Source organism: Myxine glutinosa, chromosome 5 (assembly GCF_964187855.1).
Source record: "Myxine glutinosa chromosome 5, kmMyxGlut1.1, whole genome shotgun sequence".
In the NCBI taxonomy this organism is placed as follows: Eukaryota; Metazoa; Chordata; class Myxini; order Myxiniformes; family Myxinidae; genus Myxine; species Myxine glutinosa.
In genome coordinates this window covers 37,440,599-37,461,027 of record NC_136265.1, presented here as the reverse complement: position 1 = coordinate 37,461,027, position 20,429 = coordinate 37,440,599, and the positions used below count along the sequence as shown (strand labels likewise).

The window sequence follows — 20,429 nt, the reverse complement described above, 5'->3', positions numbered from 1 at the left end:
TCAGCCCGGACAGTAATCTGATCATCATCATCAGCCCGGACAGCAATCTGATCATCATCAGCCCGGACAGAAATCTGATCATCATCAACAGCCCGACCAGCAATCTGATCATCATCATCAGCCCGGAAAGCAATCTGATCATCACCATCAGCCCGGACAGTAATCTGATCATCATCAGCCCGGATAGCAATATGATGATGATGATCATCATCATCATCATCAGCCCGGACAGAAATCTGATCATCAACAGCCCGGACAGAAATCTGATCATCAACAGCCCGGCCAGCAATCTGATCATCACCATCAGCCCGGACAGTAATCTGATCATCATCATCAGCCCGGACAGCAATATGATCATCATCATCATCATCATCATCAGCCCGGACAGAAATCTGATCATCATCAACAGCCCGGTCAGCAATCTGATCATCATCAACAGCCCGGCCAGCAATCTGATCATCAGCAGCAGCCCGTACAGCAATCTGATAATCATCATCAGCCCGGACAGCAATCTGATCATCATCAGCAGCCCGGACAGTAATCTAATCATCATCAGCAGCCCGGACAGTAATCTAATCATCAGCAGCAGCCCGTACAGCAATCTGATAATCATCATCAGCCCGGACATCAATCATATCATAATCAGCCCGGACAGTAATCTAATCAACAGCAGCAGCCCGTACAGCAATCTGATAATCATCATCAGCCCGGACAGCAATCTGATCATCATCATCAGCCCGGACAGCAAGCTGATCATCATCATCAGCCCGGACAGCAATCTGATCATCATCATCAGCCCGGACAGCAATCTGATCATCATCAGCCCGGACAGCAATCTGATCATCATCATCAGCCCGGACAGCAATCTGATCATCATCATCATCAGCCCGTACAGCAATCTGATCATCATCATCAGCCCGAACAGCAATCTGATCATCATCATCATCAGCCCGCACAGCAATCTGATCATCATCATCAGCCCGGACAGCAATCTGATCATCATCATCATCAGCCCGGACAGCAATCTGATCATCATCATCATCAGCCCGGACAGTAATCTGATCATCAGCAGCAGCCCGTACAGCAATCTGATCATCATCATCAGCCCGTATAGCAATCTGATCATCATCATCATCAGCCCAAACAGCAATCTGATCATCATCATCATCAGCCCGCACAGCAATCTGATCATCATCATCAGCCCGGACAGAAATCTGATCATCGACAGCCCGGCTAGCAATCTGATCATCACCATCAGCCCGGACAGTAATCTGATCATCATCATCAGCCCGGACAGCAATCTGATCATCATCAGCCCGGACAGAAATCTGATCATCATCAACAGCCCGACCAGCAATCTGATCATCATCATCAGCCCGGAAAGCAATCTGATCATCACCATCAGCCCGGACAGTAATCTGATCATCATCATCAGCCCGGATAGCAATATGATGATGATCATCATCATCATCATTATCATCATCAGCCCGGACAGAAATCTGATCATCAACAGCCCGGACAGAAATCTGATCATCAACAGCCCGGCCAGCAATCTGATCATCACCATCAGCCCGGACAGTAATCTGATCATCATCATCAGCCCGGACAGCAATATGATCATCATCATCATCATCATCAGCCCGGACAGAAATCTGATCATCATCAACAGCCCGGTCAGCAATCTGATCATCATCAACAGCCCGGCCAGCAATCTGATCATCAGCAGCAGCCCGTACAGCAATCTGATAATCATCAGCAGCCCGGACAGTAATCTAATCATCAGCAGCAGCCCGTACAGCAATCTGATAATCATCATCAGCCCGGACATCAATCATATCATAATCAGCCCGGACAGTAATCTAATCAACAGCAGCAGCCCGTACAGCAATCTGATAATCATCATCAGCCCGGACAGCAATCTGATCATCATCATCAGCCCGGACAGCAAGCTGATCATCATCATCAGCCCGGACAGCAATCTGATCATCATCATCAGCCCGGACAGCAATCTGATCATCATAATCAGCCCGGACAGCAATCTGATCATCATCATCAGCCCGGACAGCAATCTGATCATCATCATCATCAGCCCGTACAGCAATCTGATCATCATCATCAGCCCGAACAGCAATCTGATCATCATCATCATCAGCCCGCACAGCAATCTGATCATCATCATCAGCCCGGACAGCAATCTGATCATCATCATCATCAGCCCGGACAGCAATCTGATCATCATCATCATCAGCCCGGACAGTAATCTGATCATCATCATCAGCCCAAACAGCAATCTGATCATCATCATCATCAGCCCGCACAGCAATCTGATCATCATCATCAGCCCGGACAGCAATCTGATCATCATCAGCCCGGACAGCAATCTGATCATCATCATCATCAGCCCGGACAGTAATCTGATCATCATCAGCAGCCCGTACAGCAATCTGATCATCATCATCATCAGCCCGTATAGCAATCTGATCATCATCATCAGCCCAAACAGCAATCTGATCATCATCATCATCAGCCCGCACAGCAATCTGATCATCATCATCAGCCCGGACAGCAATATGATCATCATCATCAGCCCAGACAGAAATCTGATCATCATCATCAGCCCGGACAGCAATCTGATCATCAGCAGCAGCCCGGACAGCAATCTGATCATCATCAGCAGCCCGGACAGCGATCTGATCATCATTAGCAGCCCGGACAGTGATCTGATCAGCATCATCAGCCTGGACAGCCATCTGACCAACATCATCAGCCCGGACAGCAATCTGATCATCAGCAACAGCCCGGACAGCAATCTGATCATCAGCAGCAGCCCGGACAGCAATCTGATCATCATCAGCAGCCCGGACAGCATTCTGATCATCAGCAGCAGCCCGGACAGCAAACTGATCATCAGCAGCAGCCCGGACAGCAATCTGATCATCATCATCAGCCCGGACAGCAATATGATCATCATCAGCCTGGACAGCAATCTGATCATCATCATCATCAGCCCGGACAGCAATCTGATCATCAGCAGCAGTCTGGACAGCAATCTGATCATCATCATCATCATCAGCCTGCACAGCAATCTGATCATCATCATCAGCCCGGACAGCAATCTGAGCAACAGCCCGGACAGCAATCTGATCATCATCATCAGCCCGGACAGTAATCTGATCATCAGCAGCAGCCCGGACAGTAATCTCATCATCAGCAGCAGCCCGTACATCAATCTGATAATCATCATCAGCCCGGACAGCAATCTGATCATCAGCAGCAGCAGCCCGGACAGTAATCTAATCATCATCAGCAGCCCGGACAGTAATCTAATCATCAGCAGCAGCCCGGACAGCAATCTGATCATCATCATCAGTCCAGACAGCAATCTGATCATCATCATCAGCCCGGACAGCAATCTGATCATCATCATCATCAGCCCGGACAGCAATCTGATCATCATCATCAGCCCGGACAGTAATCTGATCATCAGCAGCAGCCCGTACAGCAATCTGATCATCATCATCATCAGCCCGTACAGCAATCTGATCATCATCATCAGCCCGAACAGCAATCTGATCATCATCATCATCAGCCCGTACAGCAATCTGAACATCATCATCAGCCCGGAAAGCAATCTGATCATCACCATCAGCCCGGACAGTAATCTGATCATCATCATCAGCCCGGACAGCAATATGATGATCATCATCATCATCATCAGCCCGGACAGAAATCTGATCATCGACAGCCCGGCTAGCAATCTGATCATCACCATCAGCCCGGACAGTAATCTGATCATCATCATCAGCCCGGACAGCAATCTGATCATCATCAGCCCGGACAGAAATCTGATCATCATCAACAGCCCGACCAGCAATCTGATCATCATCATCAGCCCGGAAAGCAATCTGATCATCACCATCAGCCCGGACAGTAATCTGATCATCATCAGCCCGGATAGCAATATGATGATGATCATCATCATCATCATCATCAGCCCGGACAGAAATCTGATCATCAACAGCCCGGACAGAAATCTGATCATCAACAGCCCGGCCAGCAATCTGATCATCACCATCAGCCCGGACAGTAATCTGATCATCATCATCAGCCCGGACAGCAATATGATCATCATCATCATCATCATCAGCCCGGACAGAAATCTGATCATCATCAACAGCCCGGTCAGCAATCTGATCATCATCAACAGCCCGGCCAGCAATCTGATCATCAGCAGCAGCCCGTACAGCAATCTGATAATCATCATCAGCCCGGACAGCAATCTGATCATCAGCAGCAGCCCGGACAGTAATCTAATCATCATCAGCAGCCCGGACAGTAATCTAATCAGCAGCAGCAGCCCGTACAGCAATCTGATAATCATCATCAGCCCGGACATCAATCATATCATAATCAGCCCGGACAGTAATCTAATCAACAGCAGCAGCCCGTACAGCAATCTGATAATCATCATCAGCCCGGACAGCAATCTGATCATCATCATCAGCCCGGACAGCAAGCTGATCATCATCATCAGCCCGGACAGCAATCTGATCATCATCATCAGCCCGGACAGCAATCTGATCATCATCAGCCCGGACAGCAATCTGATCATCATCATCAGCCCGGACAGCAATCTGATCATCATCATCATCAGCCCGTACAGCAATCTGATCATCATCATCAGCCCGAACAGCAATCTGATCATCATCATCATCAGCCCGCACAGCAATCTGATCATCATCATCAGCCCGGACAGCAATCTGATCATCATCATCATCAGCCCGGACAGCAATCTGATCATCATCATCATCAGCCCGGACAGTAATCTGATCATCAGCAGCAGCCCGTACAGCAATCTGATCATCATCATCATCAGCCCGTATAGCAATCTGATCATCATCATCATCAGCCCAAACAGCAATCTGATCATCATCATCATCAGCCCGCACGGCAATCTGATCATCATCATCAGCCCGGACAGAAATCTGATCATCGACAGCCCGGCTAGCAATCTGATCATCACCATCAGCCCGGACAGTAATCTGATCATCATCATCAGCCCGGACAGCAATCTGATCATCATCAGCCCGGACAGAAATCTGATCATCATCAACAGCCCGACCAGCAATCTGATCATCATCATCAGCCCAGAAAGCAATCTGATCATCACCATCAGCCCGGACAGTAATCTGATCATCATCATCAGCCCGGATAGCAATATGATGATGATCATCATCATCATCATTATCATCATCAGCCCGGACAGAAATCTGATCATCAACAGCCCGGACAGAAATCTGATCATCAACAGCCCGGCCAGCAATCTGATCATCACCATCAGCCCGGACAGTAATCTGATCATCATCATCAGCCCGGACAGCAATATGATCATCATCATCATCATCATCAGCCCGGACAGAAATCTGATCATCATCAACAGCCCGGCCAGCAATCTGATCATCAGCAGCAGCCCGTACAGCAATCTGATAATCATCAGCAGCTCGGACAGTAATCTAATCATCAGCAGCAGCCCGTACAGCAATCTGATAATCATCATCAGCCCGGACATCAATCATATCATAATCAGCCCGGACAGTAATCTAATCAACAGCAGCAGCCCGTACAGCAATCTGATAATCATCATCAGCCCGGACAGCAAGCTGATCATCATCATCAGCCCGGACAGCAATCTGATCATCATCATCAGCCCGGACAGCAATCTGATCATCATCATCAGCCCGGACAGCAATCTGATCATCATCATCAGCCCGGACAGCAATCTGATCATCATCATCATCAGCCCGTACAGCAATCTGATCATCATCATCAGCCCGAACAGCAATCTGATCATCATCATCATCAGCCCGCACAGCAATCTGATCATCATCATCAGCCCGGACAGCAATCTGATCATCATCATCATCAGCCCGGACAGCAATCTGATCATCATCATCATCAGCCCGGACAGTAATCTGATCATCAGCAGCAGCCCGTACAGCAATCTGATAATCATCATCAGCCCGGACAGCAATCTGATCATCAGCAGCAGCCCGGACAGTAATCTAATCATCATCAGCAGCCCGGACAGTAATCTAATCAGCAGCAGCAGCCCGTACAGCAATCTGATAATCATCATCAGCCCGGACATCAATCATATCATAATCAGCCCGGACAGTAATCTAATCAACAGCAGCAGCCCGGACAGCAATCTGATCATCATCAGCAGCAGCCCGGACAGCAATCTGATCATCATCATCAGTCCAGACAGCAATCTGATCATCATCATCAGCCCGGACAGCAATCTGATCATCATCATCATCAGCCCGGACAGCAATCTGATCATCATCATCAGCCCGGGCAGTAATCTGATCATCAGCAGCAGCCCGTACAGCAATCTGATCATCATCATCATCAGCCCGTACAGCAATCTGATCATCATCATCAGCCCGAACAGCAATCTGATCATCATCATCATCAGCCCGTACAGCAATCTGAACATCATCATCAGCCCGGAAAGCAATCTGATCATCACCATCAGCCCGGACAGCAATATGATGATCATCATCATCATCAGCCCGGACAGCAATATGATGATCATCATCATCATCATCATCATCAGCCCGGACAGAAATCTGATCATCGACAGCCCGGCTAGCAATCTGATCATCACCATCAGCCCGGACAGTAATCTGATCATCATCATCAGCCCGGACAGCAATCTGATCATCATCAGCCCGGACAGAAATCTGATCATCATCAACAGCCCGACCAGCAATCTGATCATCATCATCAGCCCGGAAAGCAATCTGATCATCACCATCAGCCCGGACAGTAATCTGATCATCATCATCAGCCCGGATAGCAATATGATGATGATCATCATCATCAGCCCGGACAGAAATCTGATCATCAACAGCCCCGGACAGAAATCTGATCATCAACAGCCCGGCCAGCAATCTGATCATCACCATCAGCCCGGACAGTAATCTGATCATCATCATCAGCCCGGACAGCAATATGATGATCATCATCATCATCATCAGCCCGGACAGAAATCTGATCATCGACAGCCCGGCTAGCAATCTGATCATCACCATCAGCCCGGACAGTAATCTGATCATCATCATCAGCCCGGACAGCAATCTGATCATCATCAGCCCGGACAGAAATCTGATCATCATCAACAGCCCGACCAGCAATCTGATCATCATCATCAGCCCGGAAAGCAATCTGATCATCACCATCAGCCCGGACAGTAATCTGATCATCATCAGCCCGGATAGCAATATGATGATGATGATCATCATCATCATCATCAGCCCGGACAGAAATCTGATCATCAACAGCCCGGCCAGCAATCTGATCATCACCATCAGCCCGGACAGTAATCTGATCATCATCACCAGCCCGGACAGCAATATGATCATCATCATCATCATCATCAGCCCGGACAGAAATCTGATCATCATCAACAGCCCGGTCAGCAATCTGATCATCATCAACAGCCCGGCCAGCAATCTGATCATTAGCAGCAGCCCGTACAGCAATCTGATAATCATCATCAGCCCGGACAGCAATCTGATCATCATCAGCAGCCCGGACAGTAATCTAATCATCATCAGCAGCCCGGACAGTAATCTAATCATCAGCAGCAGCCCGTACAGCAATCTGATAATCATCATCAGCCCGGACATCAATCATATCATAATCAGCCCGGACAGTAATCTAATCAACAGCAGCAGCCCGTACAGCAATCTGATAATCATCATCAGCCCGGACAGCAATCTGATCATCATCATCAGCCCGGACAGCAAGCTGATCATCATCATCAGCCCGGACAGCAATCTGATCATCATCATCAGCCCGGACAGCAATCTGATCATCATCAGCCCGGACAGCAATCTGATCATCATCATCAGCCCGGACAGCAATCTGATAATCATCATCATCAGCCCGTACAGCAATCTGATCATCATCATCAGCCCGAACAGCAATCTGATCATCATCATCATCAGCCCGCACAGCAATCTGATCATCATCATCAGCCCGGACAGCAATCTGATCATCATCATCATCAGCCCGGACAGCAATCTGATCATCATCATCATCAGCCCGGACAGTAATCTGATCATCAGCAGCAGCCCGTACAGCAATCTGATCATCATCATCAGCCCGTATAGCAATCTGATCATCATCATCATCAGCCCAAACAGCAATCTGATCATCATCATCATCAGCCCGCACAGCAATCTGATCATCATCATCAGCCCGGACAGAAATCTGATCATCGACAGCCCGGCTAGCAATCTGATCATCACCATCAGCCCGGACAGTAATCTGATCATCATCATCAGCCCGGACAGCAATCTGATCATCATCAGCCCGGACAGAAATCTGATCATCATCAACAGCCCGACCAGCAATCTGATCATCATCATCAGCCCGGAAAGCAATCTGATCATCACCATCAGCCCGGACAGTAATCTGATCATCATCATCAGCCCGGATAGCAATATGATGATGATCATCATCATCATCATTATCATCATCAGCCCGGACAGAAATCTGATCATCAACAGCCCGGACAGAAATCTGATCATCAACAGCCCGGCCAGCAATCTGATCATCACCATCAGCCCGGACAGTAATCTGATCATCATCATCAGCCCGGACAGCAATATGATCATCATCATCATCATCATCAGCCCGGACAGAAATCTGATCATCATCAACAGCCCGGTCAGCAATCTGATCATCATCAACAGCCCGGCCAGCAATCTGATCATCAGCAGCAGCCCGTACAGCAATCTGATAATCATCAGCAGCCCGGACAGTAATCTAATCATCAGCAGCAGCCCGTACAGCAATCTGATAATCATCATCAGCCCGGACATCAATCATATCATAATCAGCCCGGACAGTAATCTAATCAACAGCAGCAGCCCGTACAGCAATCTGATAATCATCATCAGCCCGGACAGCAATCTGATCATCATCATCAGCCCGGACAGCAAGCTGATCATCATCATCAGCCCGGACAGCAATCTGATCATCATCATCAGCCCGGACAGCAATCTGATCATCATCATCAGCCCGGACAGCAATCTGATCATCATCATCAGCCCGGACAGCAATCTGATCATCATCATCATCAGCCCGTACAGCAATCTGATCATCATCATCAGCCCGAACAGCAATCTGATCATCATCATCATCAGCCCGCACAGCAATCTGATCATCATCATCAGCCCGGACAGCAATCTGATCATCATCATCATCAGCCCGGACAGCAATCTGATCATCATCATCATCAGCCCGGACAGTAATCTGATCATCATCATCAGCCCAAACAGCAATCTGATCATCATCATCATCAGCCCGCACAGCAATCTGATCATCATCATCAGCCCGGACAGCAATCTGATCATCATCAGCCCGGACAGCAATCTGATCATCATCATCATCAGCCCGGACAGTAATCTGATCATCATCAGCAGCCCGTACAGCAATCTGATCATCATCATCATCAGCCCGTATAGCAATCTGATCATCATCATCAGCCCAAACAGCAATCTGATCATCATCATCATCAGCCCGCACAGCAATCTGATCATCATCATCAGCCCGGACAGCAATATGATCATCATCATCAGCCCAGACAGAAATCTGATCATCATCATCAGCCCGGACAGCAATCTGATCATCAGCAGCAGCCCGGACAGCAATCTGATCATCATCAGCAGCCCGGACAGCGATCTGATCATCATTAGCAGCCCGGACAGTGATCTGATCAGCATCATCAGCCTGGACAGCCATCTGATCAACATCATCAGCCCGGACAGCAATCTGATCATCAGCAACAGCCCGGACAGCAATCTGATCATCAGCAGCAGCCCGGACAGCAATCTGATCATCATCAGCAGCCCGGACAGCATTCTGATCATCAGCAGCAGCCCGGACAGCAAACTGATCATCAGCAGCAGCCCGGACAGCAATCTGATCATCATCATCAGCCCGGACAGCAATATGATCATCATCAGCCTGGACAGCAATCTGATCATCATCATCATCAGCCCGGACAGCAATCTGATCATCAGCAGCAGTCTGGACAGCAATCTGATCATCATCATCATCATCAGCCTGCACAGCAATCTGATCATCATCATCAGCCCGGACAGCAATCTGAGCAACAGCCCGGACAGCAATCTGATCATCATCATCAGCCCGGACAGTAATCTGATCATCAGCAGCAGCCCGGACAGTAATCTCATCATCAGCAGCAGCCCGTACATCAATCTGATAATCATCATCAGCCCGGACAGCAATCTGATCATCAGCAGCAGCAGCCCGGACAGTAATCTAATCATCATCAGCAGCCCGGACAGTAATCTAATCATCAGCAGCAGCCCGGACAGCAATCTGATCATCATCATCAGTCCAGACAGCAATCTGATCATCATCATCAGCCCGGACAGCAATCTGATCATCATCATCATCAGCCCGGACAGCAATCTGATCATCATCATCAGCCCGGACAGTAATCTGATCATCAGCAGCAGCCCGTACAGCAATCTGATCATCATCATCATCAGCCCGTACAGCAATCTGATCATCATCATCAGCCCGAACAGCAATCTGATCATCATCATCATCAGCCCGTACAGCAATCTGAACATCATCATCAGCCCGGAAAGCAATCTGATCATCACCATCAGCCCGGACAGTAATCTGATCATCATCATCAGCCCGGACAGCAATATGATGATCATCATCATCATCATCAGCCCGGACAGAAATCTGATCATCGACAGCCCGGCTAGCAATCTGATCATCACCATCAGCCCGGACAGTAATCTGATCATCATCATCAGCCCGGACAGCAATCTGATCATCATCAGCCCGGACAGAAATCTGATCATCATCAACAGCCCGACCAGCAATCTGATCATCATCATCAGCCCGGAAAGCAATCTGATCATCACCATCAGCCCGGACAGTAATCTGATCATCATCAGCCCGGATAGCAATATGATGATGATGATCATCATCATCATCATCAGCCCGGACAGAAATCTGATCATCAACAGCCCGGACAGAAATCTGATCATCAACAGCCCGGCCAGCAATCTGATCATCACCATCAGCCCGGACAGTAATCTGATCATCATCATCAGCCCGGACAGCAATATGATCATCATCATCATCATCATCAGCCCGGACAGAAATCTGATCATCATCAACAGCCCGGTCAGCAATCTGATCATCATCAACAGCCCGGCCAGCAATCTGATCATCAGCAGCAGCCCGTACAGCAATCTGATAATCATCATCAGCCCGGACAGCAATCTGATCATCAGCAGCAGCCCGGACAGTAATCTAATCATCATCAGCAGCCCGGACAGTAATCTAATCAGCAGCAGCAGCCCGTACAGCAATCTGATAATCATCATCAGCCCGGACATCAATCATATCATAATCAGCCCGGACAGTAATCTAATCAACAGCAGCAGCCCGTACAGCAATCTGATAATCATCATCAGCCCGGACAGCAATCTGATCATCATCATCAGCCCGGACAGCAAGCTGATCATCATCATCAGCCCGGACAGCAATCTGATCATCATCATCAGCCCGGACAGCAATCTGATCATCATCATCAGCCCGGACAGCAATCTGATCATCATCATCAGCCCGGACAGCAATCTGATCATCATCATCATCAGCCCGTACAGCAATCTGATCATCATCATCAGCCCGAACAGCAATCTGATCATCATCATCATCATCAGCCCGCACAGCAATCTGATCATCATCATCAGCCCGGACAGCAATCTGATCATCATCATCATCAGCCCGGACAGCAATCTGATCATCATCATCATCAGCCCGGACAGTAATCTGATCATCAGCAGCAGCCCGTACAGCAATCTGATCATCATCATCATCAGCCCGTATAGCAATCTGATCATCATCATCATCAGCCCAAACAGCAATCTGATCATCATCATCATCAGCCCGCACGGCAATCTGATCATCATCATCAGCCCGGACAGAAATCTGATCATCGACAGCCCGGCTAGCAATCTGATCATCACCATCAGCCCGGACAGTAATCTGATCATCATCATCAGCCCGGACAGCAATCTGATCATCATCAGCCCGGACAGAAATCTGATCATCATCAACAGCCCGACCAGCAATCTGATCATCATCATCAGCCCAGAAAGCAATCTGATCATCACCATCAGCCCGGACAGTAATCTGATCATCATCATCAGCCCGGATAGCAATATGATGATGATCATCATCATCATCATTATCATCATCAGCCCGGACAGAAATCTGATCATCAACAGCCCGGACAGAAATCTGATCATCAACAGCCCGGCCAGCAATCTGATCATCACCATCAGCCCGGACAGTAATCTGATCATCATCATCAGCCCGGACAGCAATATGATCATCATCATCATCATCATCAGCCCGGACAGAAATCTGATCATCATCAACAGCCCGGCCAGCAATCTGATCATCAGCAGCAGCCCGTACAGCAATCTGATAATCATCAGCAGCTCGGACAGTAATCTAATCATCAGCAGCAGCCCGTACAGCAATCTGATAATCATCATCAGCCCGGACATCAATCATATCATAATCAGCCCGGACAGTAATCTAATCAACAGCAGCAGCCCGTACAGCAATCTGATAATCATCATCAGCCCGGACAGCAAGCTGATCATCATCATCAGCCCGGACAGCAATCTGATCATCATCATCAGCCCGGACAGCAATCTGATCATCATCATCAGCCCGGACAGCAATCTGATCATCATCATCAGCCCGGACAGCAATCTGATCATCATCATCATCAGCCCGTACAGCAATCTGATCATCATCATCAGCCCGAACAGCAATCTGATCATCATCATCATCAGCCCGCACAGCAATCTGATCATCATCATCAGCCCGGACAGCAATCTGATCATCATCATCATCAGCCCGGACAGCAATCTGATCATCATCATCATCAGCCCGGACAGTAATCTGATCATCAGCAGCAGCCCGTACAGCAATCTGATCATCATCATCATCAGCCCGTATAGCAATCTGATCATCATCATCAGCCCAAACAGCAATCTGATCATCATCATCATCAGCCCACACAGCAATCTGATCATCATCATCAGCCCGGACAGCAATATGATCATCATCATCAGCCCGGACGGAAATCTGATCATCATCATCAGCCCGGAAAGCAATCTGATCATCACCATCAGCCCGGACAGTGATCTGATCATCATCATCAGCCCAGACAGCAATATGATCATCATCATCAGCCCGGACAGAAATCTGATCATCATCATCAGCCCGGACAGAAATCTGATCATCATCATCAGCCCGGACAGCAATCTGATCATCATCCTCAGCCCGGACAGTAATCTGAACACGAGTCGGACCGAATGAAGCAAACGAAGCGAAACACCAAATAGAAATACCTGATCGCCGTGAACCGCACGGATCGCCGCCACTTGTTGCTTTGTTAAAAGTTATTTTCTGTTTCTGCGTCTCGTTCTTCACTGCGAGTCTCCTCAATGCATTTTCCCTCCTCGTTGCTCCATTTTACTGCCTGTTATTTCTGAACCAACAACACCGCGTATCCCCCTCCTCCCTCGCAGGTCGCAGCTGCATCCCGAGACCGCCCACTCACTCACCCCATCCCTTTCCTGCCTCCACAGGAAATGTCATTCCATTAACTTATGGAGTCGCAGCCTCGGCAACGTGAACGACAAAGAGGGGATAATAAAATCACTCATGGAGCGACGACATTTGGCGAAACAGAACGATCTAGAATCTAGAATCTAGATCGTCACTCGGTGGAGCGGGTACCTCCACCTACCTCCGCTAGGTAAACAGACCGTTAGCTTTTCTATCCCACTGATGGGTCATACCTGGATGATGGATCCGACATGGCACAAAATGTAATCAACATGTTTTTGTCACCTTACCAACTCATCCACCAAGTTTTGCCATTAGTCGTCCACAACTTTTGAGATATCATGTTCACAGACAGACACTCCAACCTTCGTCCACCTTCGGTAGTGCAGGTAACGAGCGATATCTCAAAAAGTCCATGCTGTGCTGAAAATGTCATAAATATTATCATTGATAACGTGCTCTAATTTCTCTTTATTTCATAATTAAACTTAATAACAAAAAATCTTGCTGCTATTTTTATGCCTCCGCCGACGCAGTCGCCTGTAATCTATATATATAAAACACAGTTTGTGTGTGTGTGTGTGTGTGTGTGTGTGTGTGTGTGTGTGTGTGTGTGTGTGTGTGTGTGTGTGTGTGTGTGTGTGTGTGTGTGTGTGTGTGTGATCTATCTATAATTCCATTAATCTCTGTGTGTATGTGTGTTTGTATGTGTGTATGTGTGTATGTGTGTATGTGTGTATGTTTGTCTGTGACCGCTGTTTCTCGACAACTACCGGTCCGATATACTTGAAACTTGCCAGGTATATTGCTGGGGACCCGAGGATGTGCCTTTTCAAGGTTTCATATTAATCGGAGAAGTAGTTACCGAGCTATGGCGATTTCTTTACCAAACACTGCAAGCCGTTCGCTTTGGACCAAACCATTGCATGTAAATAGAGGGGGGGGGGGTTCTGTGGTCGTTACTGCCACGTGGTTTCAAAGTTTTTTTTTGTTGTTGTTGTTTGCACGCATGTTTTTTTGCACCCACGTACGGGCACGCCCTAGGATGTTTACACACACACACCCCTACACAAATTTTTTTTTTTTTTTTTTTTTGGCAAGGAACGGGCACCCACGTACGGGCACGTCCTAGCTTATATATAGTACGGGCATGCCCTAGTCTATCTATAATTCCAGTAATCTCTGTCTGTACGTTTGTACGTCTGTTTGTCTGTGACCGCTGTTTCTCGACAACCACGGGTCCGATATACTTTTAACTTGCCAGGTATATTGCTGGGGACCCGAGGATGTGCCTTTTCAAGGTTTCATATTAATCGGACAATTACTTACCGAGCTATGTCCAAAAAACGATTCAACCAATCAGAGAGCAGCGAACGATCGCGTGTGCCGAACGTGGCGGACACACTCTGCCTCGGATGGCACATTTGAGAGCGTATTCATTTATTTCACGTTTGCAAACTATGTTGGCGTTAAACTATGTTTTAAAACGAATAAAACCGAATTTGCGATTCATTCGCTTTCCTGCGCGTTTGTGCACGCGATGGCGATTTCTTTACCAAACTCCGGAAGCCGTTCGCTTTGGACCAAACCATTGCATGTAAATAGAGGGGGGGGATTGTCACCGTACTCGCAAGCCGTTCGCTTTGGACCAAACCATTGCATGTAAATAGAGGGGGGGGATTGTCACCGTACTCGCAAGCCGTTCGCTTTGGACCAAACCATTTCATGTAAATAGAGGGGGGGGATATAATTTTAGATATAGATATAGTACGGGCAATGCCCTAGTCTATCTATAATTCCAGTAATCTCTGTCTGTACGTTTGTACGTCTGTTTGTCTGTGACCGCTGTTTCTCGACAACCACGGGTCCGATATACTTTTAACTTGCCAGGTATATTGCTGGGGACCCGAGGATGTGCCTTTTCAAGGTTTCATATTAATCGGACAATTACTTACCGAGCTATGTCCAAAAAACGATTCAACCAATCAGAGAGCAGCGAACGATCGCGTGTGCCGAACGTGGAGGACACACTCTGCCTCGGATGGCACATTTGAGAGCGTATTCATTTATTTCACGTTTGCAAACTATGTTGGCGTTAAACTATGTTTTAAAACTAATAAAACCGAATTTGCGATTCATTCGCTTTCCTGCGCGTTTGTGCACGCGATGGCGATTTCTTTACCAAACTCCGGAAGCCGTTCGCTTTGGACCAAACCATTGCATGTAAATAGAGGGGGGGGATTGTCACCGTACTCGCAAGCCGTTCGCTTTGGACCAAACCATTTCATGTAAATAGAGGGGGGGGGGGGGATATAATTTTAGATATAGATATAGTACGGGCAATGCCCTAGTCTATCTATAATTCCAGTAATCTCTGTGTGTTTGTTTGTACGTTTGTACGTTTGTACGTTTGTCTGTGACCGCTGTTTCTCGACAACCACGGGTCCGATATACTTGAAACTTGCCAGGTATATTGCTGGGGACCCGAGGATGTGCCTTTTCAAGGTTTGAAATTAATCGGACAAGTACTTACCGAGCTATGGCGATTTAGCCGTTCGCCGTTCGCTTTGGCGTTGCGAATGGACCAAACCATTGCATGTAAATAGAGGGGGGGGGTTCTGTGGTCGTTGCGAATGGACCAAACCATTCATGTAAATAGAGGGGGGGGTTCTGTGGTCGTTACTGCCACGTGGTTTCAAAGTTTTTTTTTGTTGTTGTTGTTTGCACGCATGTTTTTTTGCACCCACGTACGGGCACGCCCTAGGATGTTTACACACACACACCCCTACACAAATTTTTTTTTTTTTTTTTTTTTGGCAAGGAACGGGCACCCACGTACGGGCACGTCCTAGCTTATATATAGTACGGGCATGCCCTAGTCTATCTATAATTCCAGTAATCTCTGTGTGTTTGTTTGTTTGTACGTTTGTTTGTTTGTACGTTTGTTTGTTTGTCTGTGACCGCTGTTTCTCGACAACCACGGGTCCGATATACTTTAAACTTGCCAGGTATATTGCTGGGGACCCGAGGATGTGCCTTTTCAAGGTTTCATATTAATCGGACAATTACTTACCGAGCTATGTCCAAAAAACGATTCAACCAATCAGAGAGCAGCGAGCTATCGCGTGTGCTGAACGTGGCGAACACACTCTGCCTCGGATGGCACATTTGAGAGCGTATTCATTTATTTCACGTTTGCAAACTATGTTGGCGCTATGTTGGCGTTAAACTATGTTTTAAAACTAATAAAAACCCCGGGGGGATTGTCACTGTACTCGCAAGCCGTTCGCCGTTCGCTTTGGCGTTGCGAATGGACCAAAACATTTCATGCACCAAACCATTTCATGTAAAGCGTTCGCCGTTCGCTTTGGCGTTGCGAATGGACCAAAACATTTCATGGACCAAACCATTTCATGTAAATAGAGGGGGGGATATAATTTTAGATATAGATATAGTACGGGCATGCCCTAGTATATATAAAACACAGTTTGTGTGTGTGTGTGTGTGTGTGTGTGTGTGTGTGTGTGTGTGTAATGTTAATAATAATAATAATAATTCATTTATTTTGTATAGCGCTTTTCCAGAAGCCCAAAGGCGCTTTGACAGAGTGGCAAACATAATGCATAACAATACATGAAAACAACAATTGCAAAAAGACAAGAATCAATAGGGAAATATTTAAAGCAAAAGGAGGGAGAAGGAGAAGAGATAGTCAGGGGTTAAATGCTGTGGGTTGAATGTTGAATGCAGTGTTGAACAGGTGGGTCTTTAGTGATGTTTTGAATGTGGTGAGTGAGGAGGAGTCTCTGATGGTGTGAGGTAGTGAGTTCCAGAGGGTGGGAGCAGCGATGGAGAAGGCCCTGTCCCCCCAGGATCTGAATTTGGTCCGGATGGAGGGGGTCAAGAGGTTGGTACCAGCAGAGCGGAGGTTGCGGGTGGGAGTGTGTCTGGAGAGGAGGTCAGCCAGGTAGGATGGGGCCAGGTTATGGAGGGCTTTGTATGTCAAGAGGAGGATTTTGTACTGGATTCTCTGGGGGATGGGGAGCCAGTGAAGCTTGTAAAGGACGGGGGTGATGTGGTCACGGGTCCGGGAATGGGTGAGTAGACGGGCAGCGGAGTTCTGAATGTATTGGAGTTTATTGGTGATTTTTGAGGGTGAACCATAGAGGAGGCTATTGCAGTAGTCCAGACGGGAGGTGCTGAAGGCGTGGATGAGGGTTTCTGCAGCCGTGGAGGAGAGGGATGAGCGGAGACGGGCAATGTTTTTCAGGTGAAAGAAGGCTGACTTTGCGATCTGTTTAGTGTATTTGTCGAAGGAAAGGGTTTGGTCAAAGATGACGCCAAGATTCCGGATGTGAGGGGAGGTGGATACTGGGATACCGTCGATGTTGAGGGCAAAGTTATGGGTGGATTTTGTGAGCGTTTTTGGGCCAATGATGATTATTTCAGATTTATCACAGTTAAGCTTGAGGAAGTTGATTTGAAGCCAGGATTTTATTTCAGTGATGCAGTTTGTCAGGATAGAGTGGGTGTCGGTGGAGACGGACTTGGTGGAGATGAAAAGCTGGATGTCATCGGCGAAGCAGTGGAATTGGAGACCATGACGGCGGATTAAGTGACCGAGCGGGGACAGGTAAAGGATGAAGAGGAGGGGGCCAAGAACTGAACCTTGGGGGACACCTTGGGGGAGGGGAGCAGTGGGGGATTTGCAGTTATTGATGGAGATGAACTGGCATCTGTCAGAGAGGTATGATTTAATCCAAGAGAGGGCAGTGCCGGTAACGTTAAAGGTGGATTCAAGTCGGGTGAGGAGGATAGTGTGATCGATGGTGTCAAAGGCAGCGCTGAGGTCGAGGAGGACGAGAATGTTGAGGTTGCCAGCGTCAGAGGAGAGGAGAAGGTCGTTGGTGATTTTGAGGAGAGCAGTTTCAGTACTGTGGTTGGACTGGAATCCGGATTGGAATGTTTCATACAGGTTATTGGCAGAGAGATGATGTTTGAGTTGAGTGGCTACAGCGCGTTCCAAAACTTTTGACAGAAAGGGTAGGTTGGAGATGGGTCTGAAGTTGTTTAGGGTGTCAGGGTTTAGACCAGGTTTTTTTAGAATGGGGGTAACAGCAGCAATTTTGAGGGAAGGTGGGACGATGCCTGTAGACAGGGAGGAGTTTATTGTTGCAATGATAAGTGGAGAGAGAGCAGGGAGGGAGGCTTTGACAAAGCTGGAGGGGATGGGGTCAAGAGTGCAGGTGGCAGTTTTCATTCCTATGAGGAGTTCAGAGAGGTCAGTAGGGGAGATTGGGGAGAACCGAGACAGGGGATGGCAGGACAAGGGGGGGGCAGGTGGTTGGAGGGGGAGCGGGTGCGGCGGTGGTCAAGCTGTTGTAGATGTTGTCAATTTTGCGTTGGAAGAAAGAGAGGAAGGAGATGCAGTTGTCTACTGTGAATGACTGGGTGGTGGTGTTCAGGGGGCGGAGGAGTTTGTTTATTGTCGAGAAGAGTGCTTTTGGGTTTCCGGAGCCAGAGTGGATAATTTGAGAGTAGTAGGCAGAGCGGGCGCGGGAGAGGGCATCTTTGTAGTGTTGTAGGTGGTCCTTGTAGGCTTGGGAGTGAACTGTGAGACCCGTTTTATTGCGGAGACTTTCAAGTTGGCGAGCACGAGTTTTCATCAGGTGGAGTTCAGGGGTAAACCAGGGAGCAGAATGGGTGAAAGAAACTGTTTTGGTTTTTACAGGCGCAAGCTGGTCAAGGCAGGAGGAGAGAGTGTGGTTGTAGTAGTCAGTGAGGTCGGAAGGGGTATGGAGGTCAATGAAGGGAGAAGTGGACATTTTTTCAGAGAGGGTGGATGAGAATGAGGTAGGTGAAAGAGCGTTTAGCTTACGGAAGTTGATTGTGCGATAATGCCTTGGTGTTGGGGCGGGGATGTTGATGGTCAGAGTGATGGCTAAGTGGTCAGAGAGGGTGAGGTCGGAGCCATAGAGATGGTGCAAATTTAATCCAGTGGAGCAGACAAGGTCCAAAATGTGACCACGGATATGGGTAGGAAAGTCGACATGTTGAGTGAGGTTAAAGCAGGTGAGTAAATCAGTGAAGTCAGTGGTTATTGTGGAGTCAGTGGAGTCCATGTGGATATTGAAATCACCAAGGAGGAGGATTGAGGGGGAGAGGGAACATAGCTGGGTCAGAAAGTAGGAAAAGTCAGACAGGAATGATGGGTGTGGTTTGGGAGGGCGGTAGACGACAGCCATGACTGACTGCGTGCGACCAGAGAGTTTTAAAGCCAGGTGTTCAAATGATGGAGCAGATGAGATGGAGATGAGGTTGGTCTTGATGTCTTGACGGTGGATAACGGCAATTCCACCACCTCGGCCCTCCGAGCGTGGTTTATTGACGTAGGAATATCCATTGGGTGTGGTGAGGTTAAGTGTGTAGTAGTCCAGAGGTTGTTGCCAGGTTTCGGTGAGACAGAGAAAGTCCAGTTTGTTATCCAGGATGTATTCGTTCAGGATGAGGCATTTGTTGTTGAGGGACCGGGTGTTGAACAGGGTGAGCTTGATGTTGTTTTGAACAGCAGGGATGAATTCAGGTGATTTAGCCAGGGTTCGTAGGCAGGAGGTGCGATCGTGTGCGTTGCTGTGACCAGGTGCGCTGGGACGAAGAGTGAGAGTGCGCTGAGCCGACCAGAGGACGGGGATGGAGTGACCTGATTGCAAATA

The 20,429-nt window shown here is 48.0% G+C and overlaps 1 protein-coding gene across 9 annotated transcripts in view; it reads right to left on the bottom strand.

Moving 5' to 3' along the window:
* Positions 1–13,710, bottom strand: part of ST6GAL2 (ST6 beta-galactoside alpha-2,6-sialyltransferase 2) — an 86,636-nt gene extending 72,926 nt beyond the window's left edge. For 7 of the 9 annotated variants that reach the window (XM_068117337.2, XM_078777920.1, XM_078777915.1 and 4 more), the window contains exon 1: positions 13,497–13,675. The gene's annotated coding sequence lies outside the window, so the exon portion shown is untranslated. Of the gene's footprint in view, positions 1–13,496 lie in introns of all 9 variants that reach the window. The other 2 variants (XM_078777918.1, XM_068117339.2) reach the window with 2 other exon arrangements.
* Between the last annotated feature and the right edge of the window lie 6,719 nt (positions 13,711–20,429).